Below are 23,649 nucleotides of genomic sequence, written 5' to 3' on the forward strand. Positions count from 1 at the left end.
ATTTAGTTAGGCTGTTGTTTATAATCAGCATAGCCTGTTGTTCCGAGTAGATTGCTTTAATTCCTCTCATGTAGGGGCCTTCTATACCTGCCTTTTCCAAACATAGTGATAAGAATTCCCAGGAAACATTATCGAAAGCCTTCTCGGCGTCTATGAAGATTAGTGCGGCTGGGGTGTCTATCCTTGTATCTAAATATTCAATGATGTTTAATATATGGCGCACATTATCTTTCTGATGTCGATTAGGGAGGAATCCCGCTTGGTCTTTATGGATGTGTTTCATTAATAACTTCTTGAGTCTACTTGCCATTATATCGGCGAAGATCTTATAATCGTTGTTAAGCAAAGAGATTGGTCTATAATTTTTTATATCAGTTTTCTCAGTTTCTGATTTTGGAACTAGGGTTATGAATGCCTCCTTCCAGGAGCCGGGAATTTTCCCTCCCTGGAGGATGTTATTGATAACATCTCTAAGCACCGGAGCGAGGAGTTCTTCTAGTGTTTTATAGTATTTTGAGGGCAAACCATCCGGCCCAGGGGCCTTTCCATTTTTCATCCTATTAATAGCTTCCTTTACTTCATTTAGAGTAATTTCCTTATTTAATCGTAATCTGTCCTCTTCCGATATATATTTTCCTCTTTCCTGCTCCAAATATCTTTCAATTTCTAATCTATCTTCAGTTCCTCTTTCATACAACTTTTCAAAAAACTGAACAAACCTTTTTTCTATTTCATCTGGGGCTTCTATGATGTTATCTTCCATTATTATTTTACTTATCACATTTTGCTTTTTCCTCTTTCTCAGCTGCCAAGCGAGTAACTTCCCCATTTTATTTGCTGATTCAAAAAACCTCTGCTTCATATATTTGATTCTCCAATCTATTTCTTGATTTAGTATGGCTGAATATTCGTATATTTCTTTCAATCTTATGTAAATCTCTGGTCCCGAAGGTTTCGAATCCTTCCTGTCATTTTATCCAATTCTGCGTAGTCCATTAATTTTGTCTGCCATTCTTCTTTCGACACATGACAATTTCTTAACACCGAGTGCAACAGCACTGCCCTTCCGAGCCACGGGCCTTCAGAAACGTCCTGCCTTCAACAGTCACATCTCTACCTGCAAAACTTTGTGTCAAATGGCAGGTGAAAATAAATACAGGGAGAGGGCTGTCTTTGCTTGTGGGTTTACCATCTGGGTGGCTTCTTGGTTCCTGAAATTTGTTGTGATTGGGGAGATAAAATATCGCAGCTTGAAGTCTACAGGATGTGTTGCTAGTGTGTGAAAACAGTCAAGATCCTCAGGAATGCACCTCCATCGTAGTCCCCAGGCATCTTCACTTGGTCTCAAGTGGCCAATAATGGTTAAGGTAAAGGGACCCCTGACCATTAGGTCCAGTTGTGGCCGACTGGGGTTGCGGCGTTCATCTCGCTTTATTGGCCGAGGGAGCTGGCGTACAGCTTCCGGGACATGTAGCCAGCATGACTAAGCTGCTTCTGGCGAACCAGATTAGTGCACGGAAACACCATTTACCTTCCCGCTGGAGTGGTACCTATTGATCTACTTGCACTTTGACGTGCTTTCAAACTGCTAGGTGGGCAGGAGCTGGGAACGAGCAACGAGAGCTCACCCTGTCGCGGGGATTCGAACCGCTGACCTTCTGATCGGCAAGTCCTAGGCTCTGTGGTTTAACCCACAGTGCCACCCGCGTCCCCCAAGTGGCCAGTAGCCAGGTGCAAAATGCACCGGGTGAATTTCGAACACAGCTCCAAACCTTCCGGAGGGCGCCAGGTTGGCAAAGCCTGATCCAGACAGCATCAGCTCCCGGGAGCGGCCTGTGTGCTGTTTTGCTTCCGTGGACCTTTTCAGAGGATGGGACGCAGCTGCTGGTTCTGCTCCCCGACATCATGACATCACATCCCCGACCCTTGACCTGCCAAACAATGAGCTGCTTCATTTGGGTATCATCCTGTCCTCTTCCCGTTGGAAACTCAAAACTGACTGACTGTGCAGCCTACACACTGAAATGTGGGGGTGGGGGAAAGGAAAGGAGGGAAGAAGGATGGGAAGAGAATTTGAAGCGTAATCAGACCGTACAATTCAAAAGCCATGTTTTCCCTTCTGGCTTCCTGCAGGTCTGGGAGACAGTTCCTGAGCATCGTGTTTTAAAGCTGCCAAGAAGCTGCTCAAAATATATTTTGATTTTAAAGGAGTGGGGGGGAAACAACCCAAATGTCAATCATGGCGGAAGCAGTGTGCGCAGGGACCGCTTCCAACAGCATTCGCCTTATGGAAAAGGTTTTAAAATTGTGTTTTGGAGGAGGAAAAGTCGTAGGCGCTCACATGGAAAATGTAGCCTTGGGAGTTGGGAGTCCACGTGAATTTTTCTGGGATGGCAACCAGCAGGAACACCCAAGAAGGGGGGCTGGGGTCGGGCAGGCTGTGTTCAGGTGCCAGTGGTGTGTGGACCCTGCCAAATATATACCTGAAGGAACGTCTCCACCCACATCGTTCTGCCTGGACGCTGAGGTCCAGTGCCGAGGGCCTTCTGGCAGTTCCCTCACTGCGAGAAGCAAAGCTACAGGGAACCAAGCAAAGGGCCTTCTCGGTAGTGGCACCTGCCCTGTGGAACGCCCTCCCATCAGATGTCAAAGAGATAAACAACTACCTAACATTCAGAAGCCCTGTTCAGGGAAGTTTTTAATGTGTGACATTTTAGTGTATTTTTGGTCTTTGTTGGAAGCCGCCCAACAAAGCTGCTGGGAAACCCAGCCAGATGGGTGGGGTACAAATAATAAATTCTTATTATTACTATTATTAAATGCCCCCAATCTTCCCTAGGCTTGCTCCACTATCAGAACCTTCATGGAGCCAGGAGAATCATAGAATTGTAGTGTTGGAAAGGGTCCCGGGGTCATCTAGTCCAACCCCCTGCAATGCAGGAATCTCAGCTAAAGCATCCATGGCAGATGCCATCTAGCCTCTGCTTAAAAACCTCCAAGGAAGGAGAGTCCATCACCTCCTGAGGGCATCTGTTCCACTGTTGGTGTTGTTTAGTCATGTCCGACTCTTTGTGACCCCATGGACCAGAGCACGCCAGGCACTCCTGTCTTCCACTGCCTCCTGCAGTTTGGTCAAACTCATGCTGGTAGCTTGGAGAACACTGTCCAACCATCTCGTCCTCTGTCGTCCCCTTCTCCTTGTGCCCTCCATCTTTCCCAGCATCAGGGTCTTTTCCAGAGAGTCTTCTCTTCTCATGAGGTGGCCAAAGTATTGGAGCCTCAGCTTCAGGATCTGTCCTTCCAGCGAGCACTTAGGGCTGATTTCCTTCAGAATGGATAGGTTTGATCTTCTTGCAGTCCATGGGACTCTCAAGAGTCTCCTCCAGCACCATAATTCAAAAGCATCAATTCTTCAGTGATCAGCCTTCTTTATGGTCCAATTCCACTGTACAACAACTCTTACTGCCAGAAAGTTCTTCCTGGTGTTTTGTGGGAATCTCCTTTCTTGTGACTTGAAGCCGCTGGTTCGAGTCCTACCCTCCAGAGCAGGAGGAGAAGAGGCTAGCTCCATCTTCCGTGGGCCAGCTCTGGAGATATTTGAAGATGGCTGTCCTGTCTTTCTCTTTTCCAGGCCAAACATACACAACTCCTTCAACCGTTCCTCATATGGCTTCATTTCCAGACCCTGGATCATCTTAGTTGCCCTCTTCTGCACACGTTCCAGCTTGTCAACATTCTTCAGAAATTGTGGTGCCCAGAATTGGACACAGTACAGTGGTACCTTGGGTTAAGAACTTAATTCGTTCTGGAGGTCCGTTCTCTTAACCTGAAGCACCACTTTAGCTAATGGGGCCTCCCGCTGCCACCACTGCGCAATTTCTGTTCTCATCCTGAAGCAAAGTTCTTAACCCGAGGTACTATTTCTGGGTTAGCGGAGTCTGTAACCTGAAGCGTCTGTAACCCGAGGTACCACTGTATTCAAGGTGTGGTCTGCCCAAGGCAAAACAGGGTGGTACTATTACTTCTCCTTGACACTAGACTTCATTCTTGAGAAACCGGCTTCTTCCAAGAAGAGCAAAACTGCCCCATTTCACTCGTCTTCCTTCTAAGATCTCACAATATGGCAACCGGACTCCCCCGTGGAGTGTGCTCTGAAAGCAGCCAGCGCATGAAGTCCGTGTGCACCTGGTCTCATTGAGAAACATATCGCTGATGAGACAGAAACAAGTGCTGCCAGAGCTGTTCCCATCTACCTGCTGCGATAGATCGCCCAGCCGCACGTGTTTCCAAGCCCTGTTTTGCGCTCAAGGAAAGTCATGTTCATTTTTAGCTCTGGATTCGCTGCTCACGATGGGTCACGCTCAGCACTGAGCATGATTGATTTATCTTCCTCCTGAGTCCGAGTGCTCTATAAAAGACATTTAAGGGCATGCCGGAGGAATTCGTACCATGGAGAAAACGTAAAAGGAACCAAACGTTCTCTTAAGGGCAGCTCCAGATTATTATTATTATATATTCAATTTATATACCACACTTTTATCAAAAGATCCCAGGGCGGCATACAACATTAATACAGAACATCAGTGATAGAAACATAATGGAAAACCTACTGGCAGACATCATTTACTGACCTTATTCAACATTTTCCCCGATTTGCTTGGGCAGAGCTGACACAGTAGTTTGTGTACATCTGATATTTACTGAGCATTCGTTCGGATTTGTTTATGGGGCTGGTATATGACAGACGGCATTCACCCTAATTTGCTTTTGGGGTGTTCTACGCATCTTCCCATTAATCATTCATTTGTCCTAGACTTTCCCGCGCATTTTGGGGGAAGTTTTGTTGGGAGTTTTTGCTGCTGTTATTGATAGTAATTTTTCGGTATCTTTGTTTTTATGTGGAAATCGTTCAGTTTGGTTATGTGGTTTGTGATGTGTTTTATTTATTTTTATGACTGCTTTGCTATGTTTGTAATTATGTAAATATTTTCATATTGTAAGCCGCCTTGAGCGTTGTTTTAACTGTGGAAAGGTGGCATACAAGTAAAATGATGATGATCTTCCCCGACACTTTTCAAACCATATCAAAGCCAGTTGGTTTTTTCTAAGTGGATTTGTTGAGCTAACGCAGAGCCTCTCATTTGTGAAAAAGGAATATACAATGTAATTGACAGGAAGTCTGTAGTGTTGGTACATATGATTTTGGAATACCGTATTTTTTGCTCTATAAGACTCACTTTTCCCCTCCTAAAAAGTAAGGGGAAATGTGTGTGCATCTTATGGAGCGAATGCAGGCTGCGCAGCTATCCCAGAAGCCAGAAGAGCAAGAGGGATTTCTGCTTTCACTGCACAGCGATCCCTCTTGCTGTTCTGGCTTCTGAGATTCAGATTTTTTTTCTCTTATTTTCCTCCTCCAAAAACTAGGTGCGTCTTGTGGTCTGGTGCGTCTTATAGAGCGAAAAATACGGTATCACCCAAGGTGCTCAGGGTGGCGGTCGTGGTTCACCCCCTTCCTCATTTAATCTCCACAACAACCCCTACTCCAAAATCCCACAAACCCCCTAGACGCAATCTAAAAACAATGGGAGAATGAAATAGGCTATGAGATTAACCCCACTCAATGGACCAGAATGTGGTCTAAACCCCCCTTTAAATCCATATCAACGAAAAGAAAAGAACTCACTCTGAAACTCACCTACAGGTGGTACCTAACACCAAGAAAACTAGCGCTAATACGCCCAGGAACCTCACCAAAATGCTGGAGAGGGTGCACCTCCACAGGCACATACCTCCACATGTGGTGGGAGTGCCCCAAAATCCAACTAATCTGGAAAACAGCCATACGAGAAATATGTAAAATAACTCAGCAAGTATTAGACATCACCCCAGAATTGGCCCTACTAAACATCTTCCAAGACAACAATGCCCATTTACACCACAAAGAACTCATAACCCACCTACTTTCAGCAGCCAGAAACACCATAACCAGACACTGGAGAGACCTGTCAGGAGTAAGCATGGACCAATGGTACTAAATAGTATGGGAAACTGCCCTACTAGAAAAATTAACCGATAAACTGAAACTGACATGGGGACAAACAGAAGAAGATGCCTTTACCCCGGTATGGCTCCCCTTTATCACATACACAGCCCAACAAGACAATGACAATAATCCACCAACAGCATACAAATCAATATGGCTAACCTGATCCAAAACACCCACCCACCCCACTCACACATGAAAACAAAGATCACCACAGCCCATCACAAACAAGCCACCACACCCTGGGACAACCCCAACCTCTCTCCCCATCAAAGAAACACAAGCGAACAGCAGAGAACCGGCACGAGCAATGCTGACACCAAACCCTACATACATTAAGCAAAATAGAAACATTGCCACCCAACCCCACCCCACCCTCACCCATCTTCCCCCTAATGCCTCAACAAATGAAATGGATTTGTAAAAACGTTACACGGACAAAATACGAGAGACATTACACATACTTCTGCAAAACAAGAAAATCTTTAATAATAATACTAATAAAAACAACCCTGTCAGACAAATCGGTGGAGGAAAAGGCTATCCGCTCTGAGCCCGGCTTCGGCTGGGGAGGGCGAGATATAAATAAATAAATTATTATTATTATTATTATTATTATTATTATTATTATTATTATTACAGTGGTACCTTGGGTTAAGTACTTAATTTGTTCCAGAGGTCCGTTCTTAACCTGAAACTGTTCTTAACCTGAAGCACCACTTTAGCTAATGGGGCCTCCTGCTGCCACTGCACCGCCGGAGCACGATTTCTGTTCTCATCCTGAAGCAAAGTTCTTAACCTGAAGCACTATTTCTGGGTTAGCGGAGTCTGTAACCTGAAGCGTATGTAACCTGAAGCGTATGTAACCTGAGGTACCACTGTACAGTGGTGCCTCGCAAGACGAAAAGAATCCGTTCTGTGATTCTCTTCGTCTAGTGGTTTTTTCGTCTTGCGAAGCAAGCCCATTGAAGGATTAGCGATTAGCGGCTTTTAGCGGATTATTTGCTGATCGGATCAGCTGATAAGCAGCATAGCGGCTTAGCAAAAGGGAGGGGAGGAAAAAAAACCAGCAGGAACTCGCAAGACATTGTTGTCTTGCGAAGCAAGCCCATAGGAGATTTGTTTTGCGAAGCACCTCCAAAACGGAAAACTCTTTCGTCTAGCGAGTTTTCCGTCTTGCGAGGCATTCGTCTTGCGGGGCACCACTGTATTATCAATGGTTGGTGGCAGCAGTGCTTCTGAAACTGCAGGAGGGGGGTATTATGTATTCCAGGGGTTGGCAACCTAAGGGCGACCTGACGCAAAGAGTTTTGGTTTCTGAGCTTGTGTATTCCTCAGTTGTATATTCACCGATTGCACTTGTTGCCTGGTGTGATGAAGTGTCTAAGCGCCCAGTATTTTGGTAACCGAATTCAAATGTTTTGGATGGTGCTGTTGTTCAATAAGAGGAATTCACCTCTCAGCTACGACTGGCACATGCAGTGAGGCCAAATGGAAGCAAAATGGAGGGCAGGTGATTACATTTCACCCCTTCGCAGCGAGGGATTTCTATATTCTTGTTTCCTCACACGTCTGTGGATTTTTACACAACGCAGGGTTTTTCCATCATCTTAACGTCGCCCATCGATTGCCAGCTGGCCTGACCTAAATTCCTGCCCTTTTTATTTCAGGCGATTGGCTTTCAAGCTAGGAATTCATTGTTTGTTTGTTTGTCCGTCCGTCCGTCTGTCTGTCTGTCTCTGTTTGCTAGTTAGTTTCTACTTCGGCACGAATTAGCAAAGTAACCTAAGACAAAAACCTGTTCGTATGTTTACCTCAGGACAAAATTTAATCCGAATTTCCCTTATTCCAGAAGATGCCCTCAAGTGTATGAATAAAAACAATGTTCAATTGTTATTTTAGGATTGTTTTGTGTGTGTGTTTAGCGATTCCTGTTTTGTATCTTTAAGCTGCCTTGATTCCTGTCTGGGGAAAAGACTGGGTATAAATAAATATATAAGATGGAGGATGGAGAGGAGCATCAGAAAATTTTTACCTATTGCAAAAAGGTAAAAAAAAAAAATTTGCATCGATTGCTCTGCCAACCTTTCGTCTCTAGCCCAGCCCTCCCTGGCAGGTGTGGCCCCCGGGAGGTAGCCCAGAAGGGAATTTGGCTCTCAGGCTGAAAAAAGTCCCTCACTGGTGATCCACCAGGAACTCCTGAACCCCTGTCATCGAAATGCAAGAGGATTGCAAAAAAATCCTAGTCTATGTCCCAAACAACCTGTTCTAGGGCTCCTTCCAACTCTACAATGCTGTGAGTCGATGACATATTCCGGCCAGGCAAGAGCAGCCAAGAAGGATGCAAAGTTTGGCTGGGGAAGGAAGGAGACAGAGGACCATTCCCCCCTCATTTGGAAATGTACTCAATTTCCAAAAGGTCCCTTTAAAATAGGAAGTTGGAAGGCCGCTACTTAGCTCTATAAATAAGTATTTTCTTAAAGTTTATTTGCATAAGTGAATGCAAAGGGGTGGTTGTTGTTTTTTTAAAGCATCCAGATTCTGTGTTGCGGTGCCCAGAACACTGAGGAAAAAGGCCACATTTTGGTCCTCAAAACTTCCGCAACGAAGGCACTTTTAGTGTTTGGTCTGTGACTGTAAATAACACTTCGCAGTATGACTAAGGAGCAAATTGGTGATTCTGCCAAAGCTTTCTCTCTCTCTCTTTCTCTCTTTCTCATTTCTGTTTTGTCTCACAGAGCATGCGGGTGATTCAAACTACACTGACAGCCGTTGTTGATGGTTTTTTGTTTTGTTTTGTTTTTTTGGCCTTTTTTCGGAAACAGCCCATGCAGAGGAAGGAATCAATTTGGATAATGAGAGAAATGGTGTAACAGCACACAAGAGTTCAGGCTGGCCTGCCAGATCTGCGTAGTGGAGGGGAAGGATGAATGAAGCAATTTGGATTAGGAGTTGATTTTAATCTGTTTTTCTCTTCTCTTCAAATCCAGCTCAAAGCAGTTGGGAACGCAGGGCCGAGCAAAAGAATCGGCTACTGAGCCCTAATTAAGCATGTGCACAGTGATGCTTAATGCAATTTCAGTAATCTGGTTTGAATAAAACCATGTTTCTTTCTGTGTGTGTGTTTGTATGGTCAAGCCAAGAGAACTCTTAGCTAGAAGGAGCTTGGGGCTTATTTATCAGAATGTTTCAACTGCCGTGAGGGTAAGGTTTTTCTCCTGCTGGTATCCCCACCCTCCCAAAAAGGTGTGTTCGTTTTTGTTTTGTTATCCATCACTTTCCGCAAAAAAGAATTGTCTTGAGGCAGCTTGCAAGCGCCTAGGACTTGCCGATCGCATGGTCGGCGGTTCGAATCCCCGCGGCGGGGTGCGCTTCGGTCGTTCGGTCCCAGCGCCTGCCAACCTAGCAGTTCGAAAGCACCCCCGGGTGCAAGTAGATAAATAGGGACCGCTTACCAGCGGGAAGGTAAACGGCGTTTCCGTGTGCTGCGCTGGCTCGCCAGATGCAGCTTGTCACACTGGCCACGTGACCCGGAAGTGTCTGCGGACAGCGCTGGCTCCCAGCCTACAGAGTGAGATGAGCGCACAACCCTAGAGTCTGGCAAGACTGGCCCATACGGGCAGGGGTACCTTTACCTTTACCACTGTATAGGCATAGGCAAACTTGGCTGTCCAGATGTTTTGGGACTACAACTCCCATCATCCCTAACCACTGGTCCTGTTAGCTAGGGATGATGGGAGTTGTAGTCCCAAAACATCTGGAGGGCCAAGTTTGCTCATGCTTGATTTAGCCTCTTGCTTAAACGCACGGGGCAGTAGGCAGTAAGAAAGTTGGCAGTCTCTATAAATAATTTATAGTGATTTGAAAAAAATATTTAAAATACTTTCCCAAAAAGCCACCAAAAAAAGGAGTCCTTTTTGTTGGGGATAATTCAGACGGAAATTCCCAGGTGTCGGTTTGAATCCCCATGATGGGGTGAGTTCCCGTTGCTCTGTCCCTGCTCCTGCCAACCTAGCAGTTCAAAAGCATGAAGTGCAAGTAGATAAATAGGTACCGCTCCGGCAGGAAAGTAAACGGCATTTCCGTGTGCTGCTCTGGTTCTCCAGAAGCGGCTTAGTCATGCTGGCCACATGACCTGGAAGCTGTACGCCGGCTCCCTCGGCCAATAAAGCGAGATGAGCGCCGCAGCCCCAGAGTTGGTCACGACTCTCCCCAGAGTTGGCACGCTTCTACCTAGTGCCAGCCTCCAAACCAGGTCAAGGAACAGCGGGATGGCGGCGCTGCGCCTCCCCGCTGTCCCCCGAGCTTGTGGGGCTGGCCGATGTCTGCCCGGCGCGCGGGGCACTCTGCTTCAAGGCACCTTGCGAGCCGGGCGGCAGGCTGCCATCCGCAGCCTAGGGAGACCTGCGGGAACTCCCGCCGGCTCCCCAGGCTTGCTGATAGCTTCCTGAAGCCTGGAGAGCGAGAGGGGTTGGTGCGCACCGACCCCTCTCGCTCTCCAAGCTTCAGCGAAAGCCTGCACTCGCCCCATAGGACGCACACACATTTCCCCTTCATTTTTGGAGGGGGAAAAGTGCGCCCTATAGGGCGAAAAATACGGTGTTTTAAATGGTAAAATAGAGAACTTTATAAAAATTATACACACACACAGTTGGCAGGTCCACCTGCCGCCATCTTAAGAGTTCATTCTCAGGTCGACCGGTGTGTCTCATTTGAGGCACACTGACCTCTCCAACTTTGACCTTTTTTATTATTAGTGGCATGTTGCTTAATTCAAATGAAGTGGGTGAGAGGGCTTTTTCTCCCAATTCTGTAATTAGGTGACTCTGGAGTTAAAAATTAACCTGTAAAAAAGAGCTTTTAGGAGTCTGCCCCTCCCCCACTCCCCCTCTTTAAAAGCAATTAAACCAATGAGCACATAGCCCCCTCCACAATCGCCTTGGCAGCTCGTTTTTTGGAAAGTTTTCCATCTTTCTCTTTAACCGTTTGGGATGTAACTGTAGTTCAGAAGGCTAATTGCAACCGTTTCTACAGTAGCCCAGACCCGTAAGCGGAGAGTCTTCAGGGACTATCCTCATTTGACTTTTCTCTCTGCATTCATATTAGAAATAAGCACACGGTGAATTGTGCTTCTGAAATATACTCGGAGTCGAGAGTGGATTTCATGCTCTTTATTCAGCTCATAGTGGTGAGGAGGAATGAAAGTTCCCCCTAAGTATCTGCTTTATATACATTATTTACACAATGGGCCCCACGTGATTGGCTAATTCCGGAATTCTCCTGTAGGCCAATCAGGTTGTGGATTCACTTCCATCTGGAGCTGGATTGGGTGGCTCCTTCAGCCCAATCATACTGCTGCATTGTTCTAGGACCAATCAGACTGCTGTATTCTGAATCCTATTGTTCTAGGACCAATCATAGAATCATAGAATCATAGAGTTGGAAGAGACCACAAGGGCCATCGAGTCCAACCTCCTGCCAAGCAGGAAACACCATCAGAGCACTCCTGACATATGGTTGTCAAGCCTCTGCTTAAAGACCTCCAAAGTAGGAGACTCCACCACACTCCTTGGCAGCAAATTCCACTGTCGAACAGCACTTACTGTCAGGAAGTTCTTCCTAATGTTTAGGTGGAATCTTCTTTCTTGTAGTTTGGATCCATTGCTCCGTGTCCGCTTCTCTGGAGCAGCAGAAAACAACCTTTCTCCCTCCTCTATGTGACATCCTTTTATATCTTTGAACATGGCTATCATATCACCCCTTAACCTCCTCTTCTCCAGGCTAAACATGCCCAGCTCCCTTAGCCGTTCCTCATAAGGCATCGTTTCCAGGCCTTTGACCATTTTGGTTGCCCTCCTCTGGACACGTTCCAGTTTGTCAGTGTCCTTCTTGAACTGTGGTGCCCAGAACTGGACACAGTACTCCAGGTGAGGTCTGACCAGAGCAGAATACAGTGGCACTATTACTTCCCTTGATCTAGATGCTATACTCCTATTGATGCAGCCCAGAATTGCATTGGCTTTTTTAGCTGCCGCGTCACACTGTTGGCTCATGTCAAGTTTGTGGTCAACCAAGACTCCCCCCCACCAAGGACTTCCCTCAGCTCCTCTCCCTGATTTCTCTTCACATATTTTATCTGCATATTATAAAATTGTACATATCCTTACATATCTATCAATCATGTTATAAATTTGTGTATGTTTATTCAAAACCTGCCAAGGAGCCCAGTTCATTTTGTTGTCTTTTTAGATAGTTTGTAAAAAGTTCCCTTTAAGGAGGAATGGGTTCTCAAACTTAATCCGTTCTGGAAGTCCGTTCCAAAACCAAAAGCGTTCCAAAACCAAGGCGCGCTTTCCCATAGAAAGTAACGCAAAATGGATTAATCCATTCCAGACTTTTAAAAACAACCCCTCAAACAGCAACTTAACATGAATTTGATGCACAAAATGAAAGCAATAAACAACATACTGCATTCACACAATCAGTAGCTGAACTGGGTTCCACACAGTCACAAAAACAAAACAAAAAAGAGCCACAAAAACACAAAATAAATAGCAAAAACAGACAAGACACCTCAGCGCAACACTCAAAATGGAAGTGTGACACTCAAATCGGAAGCATAACACTCAAAACGGAACACATTCGGCTTTCGGAAAAAGTTCGCAAACCGGAACACTTACTTCCGGGTTTGCAGTGTTCAGGTTCCAAGTTGTTCAAGTACCAAGGCGTTTGAGAACCAAGGTACCACTGTGTCTCAATCTGGGCAAGCCAAATTGAATTGCTTGTTGTTTTAAGAGACTCACACGAGTTGGCAGCCAGCTTTCTGCTGTGGAAGAAGGGGAATCCACTCTGCTAAGTGAAGAAACTTCTTAGCGCAAGTTAGGAAGGATATTAATAATCAATATATCCTCTCCTGCCACCCTCAACATTCCCACATTACCTGCCTGATGCGTCTGCAGGCATGCATGGGCTCCTTCTGGGGTAGTGAGAGCATCTTTGGTTCCCACCCTGCACACAGCTCTCACCTGTGGCTCCTAGAAGCTGCCACACCATGGGAAAAGGCTTCGGCTGGCCGGCTAAACCAGGTGAGGGACTTCCTTTGCATGCGAAGATAAAATCTGGCAGATTGAGTGGACGAGACCCAATAGTGGGTCCATCGGTCAAGGAGGCGGTTTCTGCATGTGCTGTAGAGCGAAATGAGGGGCTCGTTAAACTGGGAAGGTAGCCCATTAGGAGAAGGGAAACTAATGCTAAACCTCCTTGCGGGATAAAAAGCAGCAGGGTGGATTTGGTTTAAATCAGATTGATTTAAATCACTAGTCAGTAAGACTTGATTTAAATCTTTTTCTTTTCTTTTTTGCAGAAAGGCTCATTCTTTGTCGGTATCATCTTAATATTTACAACCAGAGGAAGGTTTCGTTTTTGGAATAATAAATTTTCAGAGTAGCTTTTGTGGTCATATCAAAAATTACTGATTTGGTTATACTGTTAGAAATACATAGACATGGGAAAACCGAAGGAGGGAAGTTCGGGCGTGAAATTGTGCAGGGTAAATAAGAAGATAAAAAAAGGTTGAATGTTAAAGTTAAAGTTTTATTTAATTTTGTTTTGTTTTTGAAAATCAATAAAAAATAACAAAAAAATACATAGACAGATAATTATGAAATTATTGTGAGGTTTAATAAGTTAACTGTTTATATTTGGACAACTTTTCTGCTGTACTTTATTGGAAGGAGAAAAATAACCATTTCCTTCATAACAATTTAAACAATTTATTTAACTAAAACAGTAACGTTATAGCATATGTATCCATGCTTGTTAACTGATGTGGTTAAACAATTTAAAAAAAAAACAGGCTGAGTTTTAGCACACCTGAAAACCTTAAAAACAAATCCTTATTTCCTGATGAATAGCCTTTGGACTATCATGTAAATTAAGTAGAAAACTATCTTTAGAAAGATTTTTCCTCCAAAAGTATTTTATTTAAAAAATCCAATTTAAATTTAAAAATCCAATTTGAATTTTTAAAAATCCAATTTATTTATTTTATTATTATGATTTTTTATGATTTTTTAAAACACAACATTGATTTTTATCCACCCTGGAAAGCAGAGCAGGGAAGCAGGCTCCACTCGCACTTAATCCTCTAAAAAAGCTGCTTGGTTGGACACCTAATTTTATAAATATATATATTCATGGGGAAGTTATTTGAGTGGGTGCGCCGTCTCTCAAAACATGGCTATTGGAAAACCCAGCCGCTCAGCCTGTCTTGTATTCTCTTTTTTCCGGAAGTCGCCTGGATTGGCCATTATCATCATATATGTGTGTGTTCGGCAACTCCCTGTCTGGAAATGTTGAGTTGCAACTGCGAACACGTCGCTGGAAAAGGATGCTATGGAAAAGGCTTCGGTCAACAAGATGTTGGTTAGACGAGCGCTCCTTGACTGCTTTGTATATTTTGAAAGTCTGGTCTGCCCATCCGTGGTCCTAGAATACAGGCTCCCAAGATCCAAAATAGGATCTAGTGTCCCTGAAAGGTGCAGAGAAACATACCAGAAATTTATTTTGGGTGCTCTGCCTGCTCCGAGATGGGGGAACATCCACAGAACATTAGAAAAAGAGTTTGGATTTGATATCCCGCTTTATCACAACCCGAAGGAGTCTCAAAGCGGCTAACATTCTCCTTTCCCTTCCTCCCCCCACAACAAACCCTCTGTGAGGTGAGTGGGGCTGAGAGACTTCAAAGAAGTGTGACTGGCCCAAGGTCACCCAGCAGCTGTATGTGGAGGAGCGGAGATGCGAACCCGGTTCACCAGATTACGAATCTCCTGTTCTTAACCACTACACCACACTGGCTCTCACTTAAAGCTATAAAGTCCAACTTCAGGTTTCTGAACTTGAAATTTAGATCGTAGTGATTAGTTGGGCACAGTCTCCCAGGACATCTTAGTAGGCTTTGGGTGTCAAAATAGTAGGCTTCGATGGGGTCTAGGCAAACACCGGATGTGTGGGTTAAATCACAGAGCCTAGGACTTGCCGATCAGAAGGTCTGCGGTTCAGATCCCCGCGATGGGGTGAGCTCCCATTGTTCGGTCCCTGCTCCTGCCAACCTAGCAGTTCAAAAGCACGTCAAAGTGCAAGTAGATAAATAGGTACCACTCCGGTGGGAAGGTAAACGCCGTTTCCGTGCGCTGCTCTGGTTCGCCAGAAGCGGCTTAGTCATGCTGGCCACATGACCCGGAACTGTACGCCGTCTCCCAGTAAAGCGAGATGAGCGCCACAACCCCAGAGTCATCCACGATTGGACCTAATGGTCAGGTGTCCCTTTACCTAGGCAAACGGCAGCCACTGCATGGGTCAGTTCAGTTTTGGTCTTGGAATCCAGAAGGAGCAGAATTTATTCTGGTGCTGAGCGAAGATTTCTTCAAGATCTTTCTGCTGCTGAAATTTCACTTGGTGGAAATGCAAAAGAGGGGAAAGGCTGCCTAGCCCCCTTCTTCAGTTCCTCTTCTAGAGTTGGGCAGAGCCAGATGTTGGGGAGAAATTGATTCATTTTTTGTGAACCACCCTGTGTCCTTTGGATGAAGGGTGGTGTGCAGATTTAATAAATAACAACAACAACAACAGCATCCAGATCTCCACCTGCCGTTGGACTGCAGCCCTCAACCTCTGGAGGGCTGCAGGTTCCCCATCCTTGTGTTAGATGAAGTCAACCAAGGACTTGGAAGCCATCTCTTGCCCATTCTCTCCCTTCTAGGCAGAAAGCCGTTTCAGCAAGCCCCTGCTAAACCTGCCGTCGTGACCTCACCAGCATCTCGACTGCTTTCTAAGAACGAGAAGTAATCTAGTTTCCAAGCAACCTCCTATCTCCTTTCTCCGCAGGGGGGAGAGAGAGATGTTGACAGCAGCATGTCAGAGCAGCTTCCCGTATTATTAATTCGTTTCAGCATTTCAAAGTATGGGGGGGGGGATTTGCCAGTCGTAGAATTGCAGAGTTGAAAGGGGCCTCCAGGAGCAATCTAGTCCAACCCCCTGCAAGAATCTCAACTATAGCATCCAACCTCTGCCTAAGAACTTCCAAGGAAGGAGAGTCCATCACCTCCAGAAGGAGACTGTTCATAAGGGACCTGTTTCCAGAGGAAGTACTTTAAGTCCAGTACCGAGGGCCTTCTGGCGGTTCCCTCGCTGCGAGAAGCCAAGTTACAGGGAACCAGGCAGAGGGCCTTCTCGGTGGTGGCACCCGCCCTGTGGAACGCCCTCCCACCAGATGTCAAAGAGAACAGCAACTACCAGACTTTTAGAAGACATCTGAAGGCAGCCCTATTTAGGGAAGCTTTCAATGTTTGATGTATTACAGTATTTTAATATTTTTTTGGAAGCCGCCCAGAGTGGCTTGGGAAGCACAGCCAGATGGGCGGAGTATAAATAATAAATTATTATTATTATTATTATTATTATTATTATTATTATTATTATTATTATTTATTGACAGAGAGAGATTATTGGTTTTACCTGTGTTGCCCCCCCTTCCAGTCATAGGCACTTTTATCAGGGAATTGCTTGATGGATAGTTTGACTTGACCTCTTAGTATGCAGTATGTTTCCAAGCACAATTCAAAGCATTGGTTCTGACCTTGAAAACCCTAAACGGCCTCGGTCCTGTATACCTGAAGGAGCGTCTCCACCCCCATCTTTCAGCCCGGACACTGAGGTCCAGCTCCGAGGGCCTTCTGGCGGTTCCCTCATTGCGAAAAGTGAAGCTACAGGGAACCAGGCAGAGGGCCTTCTCGGTGGTGGCGCCTGCCCTGTGGAACGCCCTCCCAGCAGATGTCACGAAAATAAACAACTATTTTACTTTTAAAAGACAACTGAAGGCGGCCCTGTTTAGGGAAGTTTTTAATGTCTGATCTGACGCTGTATTGTTTTTAATATTCGGTTGGGAGTCACCCAGAGTGGCTGGGGAAACCCAGCCAGATGGGTGGGGTATAAATAATGAATTATTATTATTATTCCTTTAATGTTTAGATATGTTACAGTCCATTCGACTTCCAAAACCAAAGCACGGCTTCCAATTGGCTGCAGGAAGCTCCTGCAAGCCAATTGGAAGCCGCACCGGATGTTTGGCTTCCGAAAATCATTCAAAAACCAGAACGCTCACTCCTAGGTTTTGATTGTTCTGGAGCTGATTTGTTCAGGAGCCAAGGCATTTGAGATACAAGGTGCGGCTGTATTTGAACTGTGCATTGCTGACTATTTTTTTCACCGTTACATTGCAGTGAGACTGTAAGCCCACAACTTAATGCGCATGTAACTTGCGCATATCAGGTCCAGTATACCTGAAGGAGCGTCTCCACCCCCATAGTTCTGCCCGGACACTGAGGTCCAGTGCCGAGGGCCTTCTGGCGGTTCCCTCACTGCGAGAAGTCAAGTTACAGGGAACCAGGCAGAGGGCCTTCTTGGTAGTGGCACCCGCCCTGTGGAACGCCCTCCCACCAGATGTCAAAGAGAACAGCAACTACCAGACTTTTAGAAGACATCTGAAGGCAGCCCTGTTTAGGGAAGATTTTAATGTTTAACAGACTACTGTCTGGAAACCCAGCCAGATGGGTGGAGTATAAATAATAAATTATTATTATTATTAGCCTTAAGTGCATGGCAAAAAAATAAATACAATAAGAAAGGGGACAGACATACAGAGGGAAAGGCTATAGCAGTCCCACCCGCCACTGAACCCAGCGTGTTTTGACCATTCACAATGCTGACTTCAGGTGCGATTCCCAGAATGTAACCGCTTGCATAAGTTGTGGGCTTACTGTTAATGTTTTACAGACTGCTGTATTTTAATACTTTGTTGGAAGCCGCCCAGAGTGGTTGGGGAAACCCAGCCAGATGGGCGGGGTATAAACAATAAATTATTATTATTATTATTATTAAAAATAAAAAAAATTCCTTCCAGTAGCACCTTAAAGACCAACTAAGTTGCTACTGGAAGGAATTTTTTTTTATTTTGACTATGGCAGACCAACACGGCTACCTATCTACTACTACTACTATTATTATTATTATTATTATTATTATTATTATTATTATTATTATTAATTGCCTTACTTTGTTACTGCTTTGATCAGAGATTTACTTGTAGAAAATGTGATATGTAAGTAAATTGACCATGACTTAAAAGAAAAACCCGAAACGCGCAGAGCCAATTGGGAAGGCTCTGAACCTCAGACTTCATAGATGTGGCTTCATAGATGTTCCTCCTAGCAGTAAAACCGCTATCGCATTTGCAAAGCCAAGCGGCGTCCTGTGTGGTTTCAAATTAGATGGGGGGGGACTGCATGTTGAGATTCCTGCATTTTCAGGGGGTTGGGCTTGATGACCCTCGGAGGTCCCTTCCGACTCTACGATTCTGTGTGCCCGTCGATCATTTGTGCAAGAGGATCCAAGCGCTCTCCAAAAGCTTTGAACACTTTGCTCCAAACTGTGCTCCCCAGAGTGCATTTCTTGTTTCCCCCTTTATCGCTTTGAGCCTGTTATCCCAGGTCGCTCCCTGATGAGCTGTTTCTTGGGCATTCATCCGGATCTGAATTAGATATCAAAAACACAAAACAGTGAGTCAAAGTCATTGACTATCTGTTGAGCACGTGCTGGATTTGCTTGCAGGGAAGCTAGAACAACATTGTTACATCATGCAAATGTTAACCCAGTGCATAATAATAATAATAATAATAATAATAATAATAATAATAATAATTTATACCCCAGCCACTCTGGGCGGCTTCCAACAAAATATTAAAATACAGTAATGCATCAAACATTAAAAGCTTACCTAAACAGGGCTGCCTTCAGCCCTGTTGTTGTTGTTGTTGTTGTTGTTGTTGTTGTTGTTAATAATAATAATACAGTGGTACCTTGGGTTACAGAAGCTTCAGGTTACAGACGCTTCAGGTTACAGACTCCGCTAACCCAGAAATAGTACCTCAGGTTAAGAACTTTGCTTCAGGATGAGAACAGAAATCATGCTCCGGTGGCGTGGCGGCAGCGGGAGGCCCCGTTAGCTAAAGTGGTACCTCAGGTTAAGAACAGTTTCAGGTTAAGAACGGACCTCCAGAACGAATGTTGGCCTTTCCCCCTTTCCTTTATTACACACAAGTCTGATTTGCAGGGGAGGGGGCAATGGGTTCATTGCACAAGAGCAAAGATCAACTTTGCATTCTGAATTGTATGCAAATGAAACACCACCACCCCCCCGACAATGGCTGCAGTTCGGAAGGTTGTCCCCCTCCGCCCCCCAGGCTGCTGTGTCCCCACTTGCTCCCAACCACTTTTCATTTCCATGTCATTTCCCCCCCCCCCTTAATCGCTGGCAAAGAAAAACAGCGTGTGTGTGGTTTCATTTATTAGAGTGGTTATCCGAGTTAAATTATGAATTCGGGGTGGGGAGGGGGGAGAGAGGGTACGAGGCACGAAGAACAGGTCCTTTCTGTGGACAGAGTTCATTCACGAGCCTCTGTTTCCTTGGGGAATGATTGCAGCCAGTTAGCTAATTGGTTTTGGGAGGTGGCCTGTCCGTGCTTTGCAGAGGAAATGTCTGTTTTACAGTTTACTATAAAGAGGATGGATAGATAGACAGACAGACAGATTTGGGGAGAAGGTTATTATGATGGCTGAAAGCATCCCTCACCCCCATGCCATTACAACTTCAGTGTAGAACATCAGTAATAATTGCAAATGGGAAATCCATTATAGCGTCTGCAGGGGGAAGAAGCAATGAAAACATTGGTAGAATATACTCAGATGGTGTCCGTTTCTCACTTAACCGCTTGCCTAGTGCCCTGTGCACAGTGAATAGTTTTTAAATGGGTAAGTGAAAGTGGGTTTATGTCCTTAAATGGTCTGTTGTTGTTGTTGTTTCAAAAAAGTTGTCACGCATTATGACTTTGGGAATCACGCAATTCGTTATGCATCTCAGCAAATTGCCACAGAGAACAAATTGGGGGGGGGGGTAAAATCCAAATAATAAATTCAAAACGACAGGCAAAGTACCAGCAGTTTCAAAACCCAGAGTTCTGACGGTTGATAATACAATTCCTGGGGCCAGACTATAAATCAGCTTTGCAACAGCCTGTTGGCTTCCAGAGATTTTGGACTACAACTCCCATCAGGCATTGCCAGCATAGCCATATACAGTGGAACCTCGGGTTGCGAACGTGATCCGTGCAGGAGGCACATTCGCCACCCGCAGCACCGCGTCTACACATGCGCATGTCGCAATTCGGCACTTCTGCGCATGCGCAAAGTGTGACTTAGTGCGCATGTGCGAGTGCCGAAACCCTGAAGTAACCCGTTCCAGTACTTCCGAGTTCGCAACCAGAAATCACGTAACCTGAAGCATCTGTAACCCGAGGTACCACTGTATGTGAAAATACACATTTTTGTAGGAGAAATTGCTTGCTTGTTAGGAAATCAGCACTAAAACGCTGGTGGGTTTTCATGAGGATTTTTCTTCATTTATTGAGCACGTGAAAAAATGAGCTGGAAGACAAGGAAGCCGAAATGGGCAAATTCACCCAACCCTTCACCAGAAAGCCTATTTTCCTTGGTCTCATTTTGTGCTTTATTGATTTGGTGCTGCGCACAACACAGGCTCATTTTGGTGCAAGGCTGACCGCCAAATCTCCCTCAGCAAAATGGGACAACCCCATTCGCAATATAGGCAGAGGATATATATAATCGCCTTCCCGCCCCCTCCTGCTCGATGCAAGTTCCCTCAGCCAGGAAACATAAAATTCCCTTTCTATAGGAAACATTTCCTCTTCCTGCCAGGATGTTTGCCTTTATAGCTGCTGCCTTGTGTTTTCCACAACCTTGTGGGGAAAGAGGGAGCCGATAAAAGGGGTTTCGTCCCTCACACATTGCAGGCGTCAGCTGACGGGGGTCCCCCACTTTTTCAGGGAACTGAACAGACTGGGCCATGGGGGCAAGAATCAAGATTGCCACCCCACTCAACCACAATGTAGGGAAATCTGTGTGCTTGCTGACGTCTTAACCCTTATTGTTAAAGTGGCACATAGAAAGCTCCCAAGCCATCAGTTTGATGTCCATTAGTATTCGTTTTGATTTTCTGTATTCCGCTTGTTAAAAACGAAACCATAACAGATTGCAGAACACCCTCAAGTGGGACTTGAAACAACCATAGTAGTTTATAAGGGTTTACTAACTCTTCTTCTTTGGCAATCCCTCGTAGCCGAGTAAGGTTGTCTTCCATAAACACGGTTTTAACAATGAGTCCATAAGTGGCTGTGGAGGCCAATTCTGAATCCACACATCCTTCCATAGTGGGGACACAGGTTTCCGGGCAGGAGTTGATCATGGTGAGGGTTTGCCAAGCGTGCCTTCCTCTTAGCGCGTTTCTCCCTTGCATCCTGTGTTTGAGCATCTTCAAAGCCCATGACACTTTTGGTAAAGGCTGTTCTCCAACTGGAGCGCTCACAGGCCAGTGTTTCCCAATTGTTGGTGTTCATACTACATTTTTTTAAAGATTTGCCTTGATACAGTCTTTGAACCTCTTTTGTTGACCACCAGCGTTACACTTCCCATTTTTAAGTTCAGAATAGGGTAGTTGCGTTGGAAAACGATAACCAGGCATCCGAACAACATGGCCGGTCCAACGAAGTTGATGTTGAAGAATCATTGCTTCGACACTGGTGATCTTTGCTTCTTCCAGTACACTGGTATTAGTTCGCCTGTCTTCCCAAGTGATGTGTAAAAATTTTTGGAGACGTTGTTGATGCCCACAAAGAGTAATTCAGTACAGTGTTCCATTGCCAAATAGAAATTAACCATGAACAGCTTCTGTCGCTGCTGCTCTCTAAAGTATCCTCTCCTCTCTTCTAGGGATTTAAGGGTGTGGAAAGTGGTGTTTTACGGAGTCAGGTCATTGGTCCCATGTATTGCAGTATTGTCCACCAGCATTTCCAGGGTTCCTCTCTCAGTCCTACCTAGAAATGGTGGGATAAAAACCTGAGACCTTGTTCATGCAAAGCAGATCCTCTACCCACTGGCCTACAGCCTTTCCTCCACCTACAATCCCTTTGATCCTGTCATCCGACCTCCCCGCAAACTGGAGAAGGGGGAGAAATTCGATTGTAGGGGTGAAGCTACAAAATTTGCACTTTCTGGGTCTGAAAACACAACCCCAACCTTTAAATGTTGCACTTCTCTGAGCCGTGCTGTTCTCCAGCCGAGTAATTTGTACAAAAATGCATATTTAAGTGAAAACAGCATATAAAAAACTGCATTGCATCTGGGGGAATCGTTTTGCAAAAAATGGGTGTGTTTGGCAGATGTGCATGTAAGAATGTGCGAATTCGGAGAAATTTGCACTCGGATGCTGAGGAATTTTATCACAATTCGATGTGGAAATGTGTGTGGGGGGTGCAATTTAAGACTAGAAAAATCAGAAATGGAGAGGAACATACAGAGATCCACCCATCGTAGAATCACAGAATTGTAGAGTTGGAAAGATCCCAAATGCTCACCTAGGTCAAGCTTCCTCAACTTCGGCCCTCCAGATGTTTTTGGTCTACAACTCCCATCATCCCTAGCTAGCAGGACCAGTGGTCGGGGATGATGGGAATTGTAGTTTCAAAACATCTGGAGGGCCGAGGTTGAGGAAGCCTGATCTAGATCAACTCCCTGCAATGTGAGAATCTCAGCTAAATAATCCTAGACAGGTGGCCATCCCTACTGCAGACTTGGTGCAAACAAATCAGGATGACTACTCAACAAACAGGTCATCTGGAAGCAACCTCATTTCCTCTTTTTTTTCCTTTTTTTAAACACCTGGTGAGTTGAAAGGTTCAAAGAGCCATCTGCTTCTGGCTTGGTGTGAGCGGCAATGAGCAAGGCATTGCTTAATTCATAACTGAAAATGAGTCACCTGGTGCAGTTCATCAACAATCCTCCCTGGAAAGGCTGGGGACGAGAGACGGAACGTGTGTAGAAAAGATGTTCTCTGCAAGATTTGTGGTAAGAAGGACTCTTCCTTCATCCACCCGCCTCTTGCTAGACTTCCCAGCGCTCTCCAGTTGTGGGGCATCATCCTTAAAGAGAGGGACAAAGAGATGAAATTTGGGAGTGGAAAGGAGGAGAGAAAACGTAACAAGGAAGAATCCAGGGAAATAGTCCAGGACGGTATTTGTGTGTTTGTTTAAGTGTCTAAGAAAGATTTCCTGCAAGCCCTGAAGAAGGAGGAAAAGCTTTGCCTAAATATAAACAGGTTATTCTGTGCAAGTGTTAGATGGTTTCTGTGGAAAAGAGTGTGCTGGCCCCGGGGGGGAAAGGTACTAATACCGTAGCCGAAGTTCAGTCCAGAGTCACTAGCAGGGTAGACGAACACTGGATGAGACGCGAGGTCCGAAACAGGGATCCAGGCAGGGGAACAGGAACGCTGGAAGGGCAGCAGCAGGAAGCCAGGCGGGGAACAGGAACACCGGAGAGTAGTAGCAGGAAGCCGGGCGAGGAACAGGAACACTGGATAGTAGTAGCAGGAAGCCGGGCGAGGAACAGGAACACCAGAGAGTCAGGAGCAGGAAGCCGGGCGA

The 23,649-nt window shown here is 45.4% G+C and overlaps 1 protein-coding gene and 1 long non-coding RNA gene across 2 annotated transcripts in view; both read left to right on the forward strand.

Annotated features, from left to right (window-relative positions):
* Positions 1 to 23,649, forward strand: part of GAB2 (GRB2 associated binding protein 2) — a 148,110-nt gene that overhangs the window by 14,049 nt on the left and 110,412 nt on the right. The window lies entirely within an intron of this gene.
* On the forward strand, positions 7,304 to 9,157 carry LOC308588872. Its single transcript, XR_014008953.1, has 2 exons — positions 7,304 to 7,556; positions 8,782 to 9,157. It is a non-coding gene; the product is annotated as an uncharacterized lncRNA (long non-coding RNA).

This window comes from Podarcis bocagei (genome assembly GCF_964188305.1).
Source record: "Podarcis bocagei genome assembly, chromosome: 6".
Taxonomy (NCBI): Eukaryota; Metazoa; Chordata; class Lepidosauria; order Squamata; family Lacertidae; genus Podarcis; species Podarcis bocagei.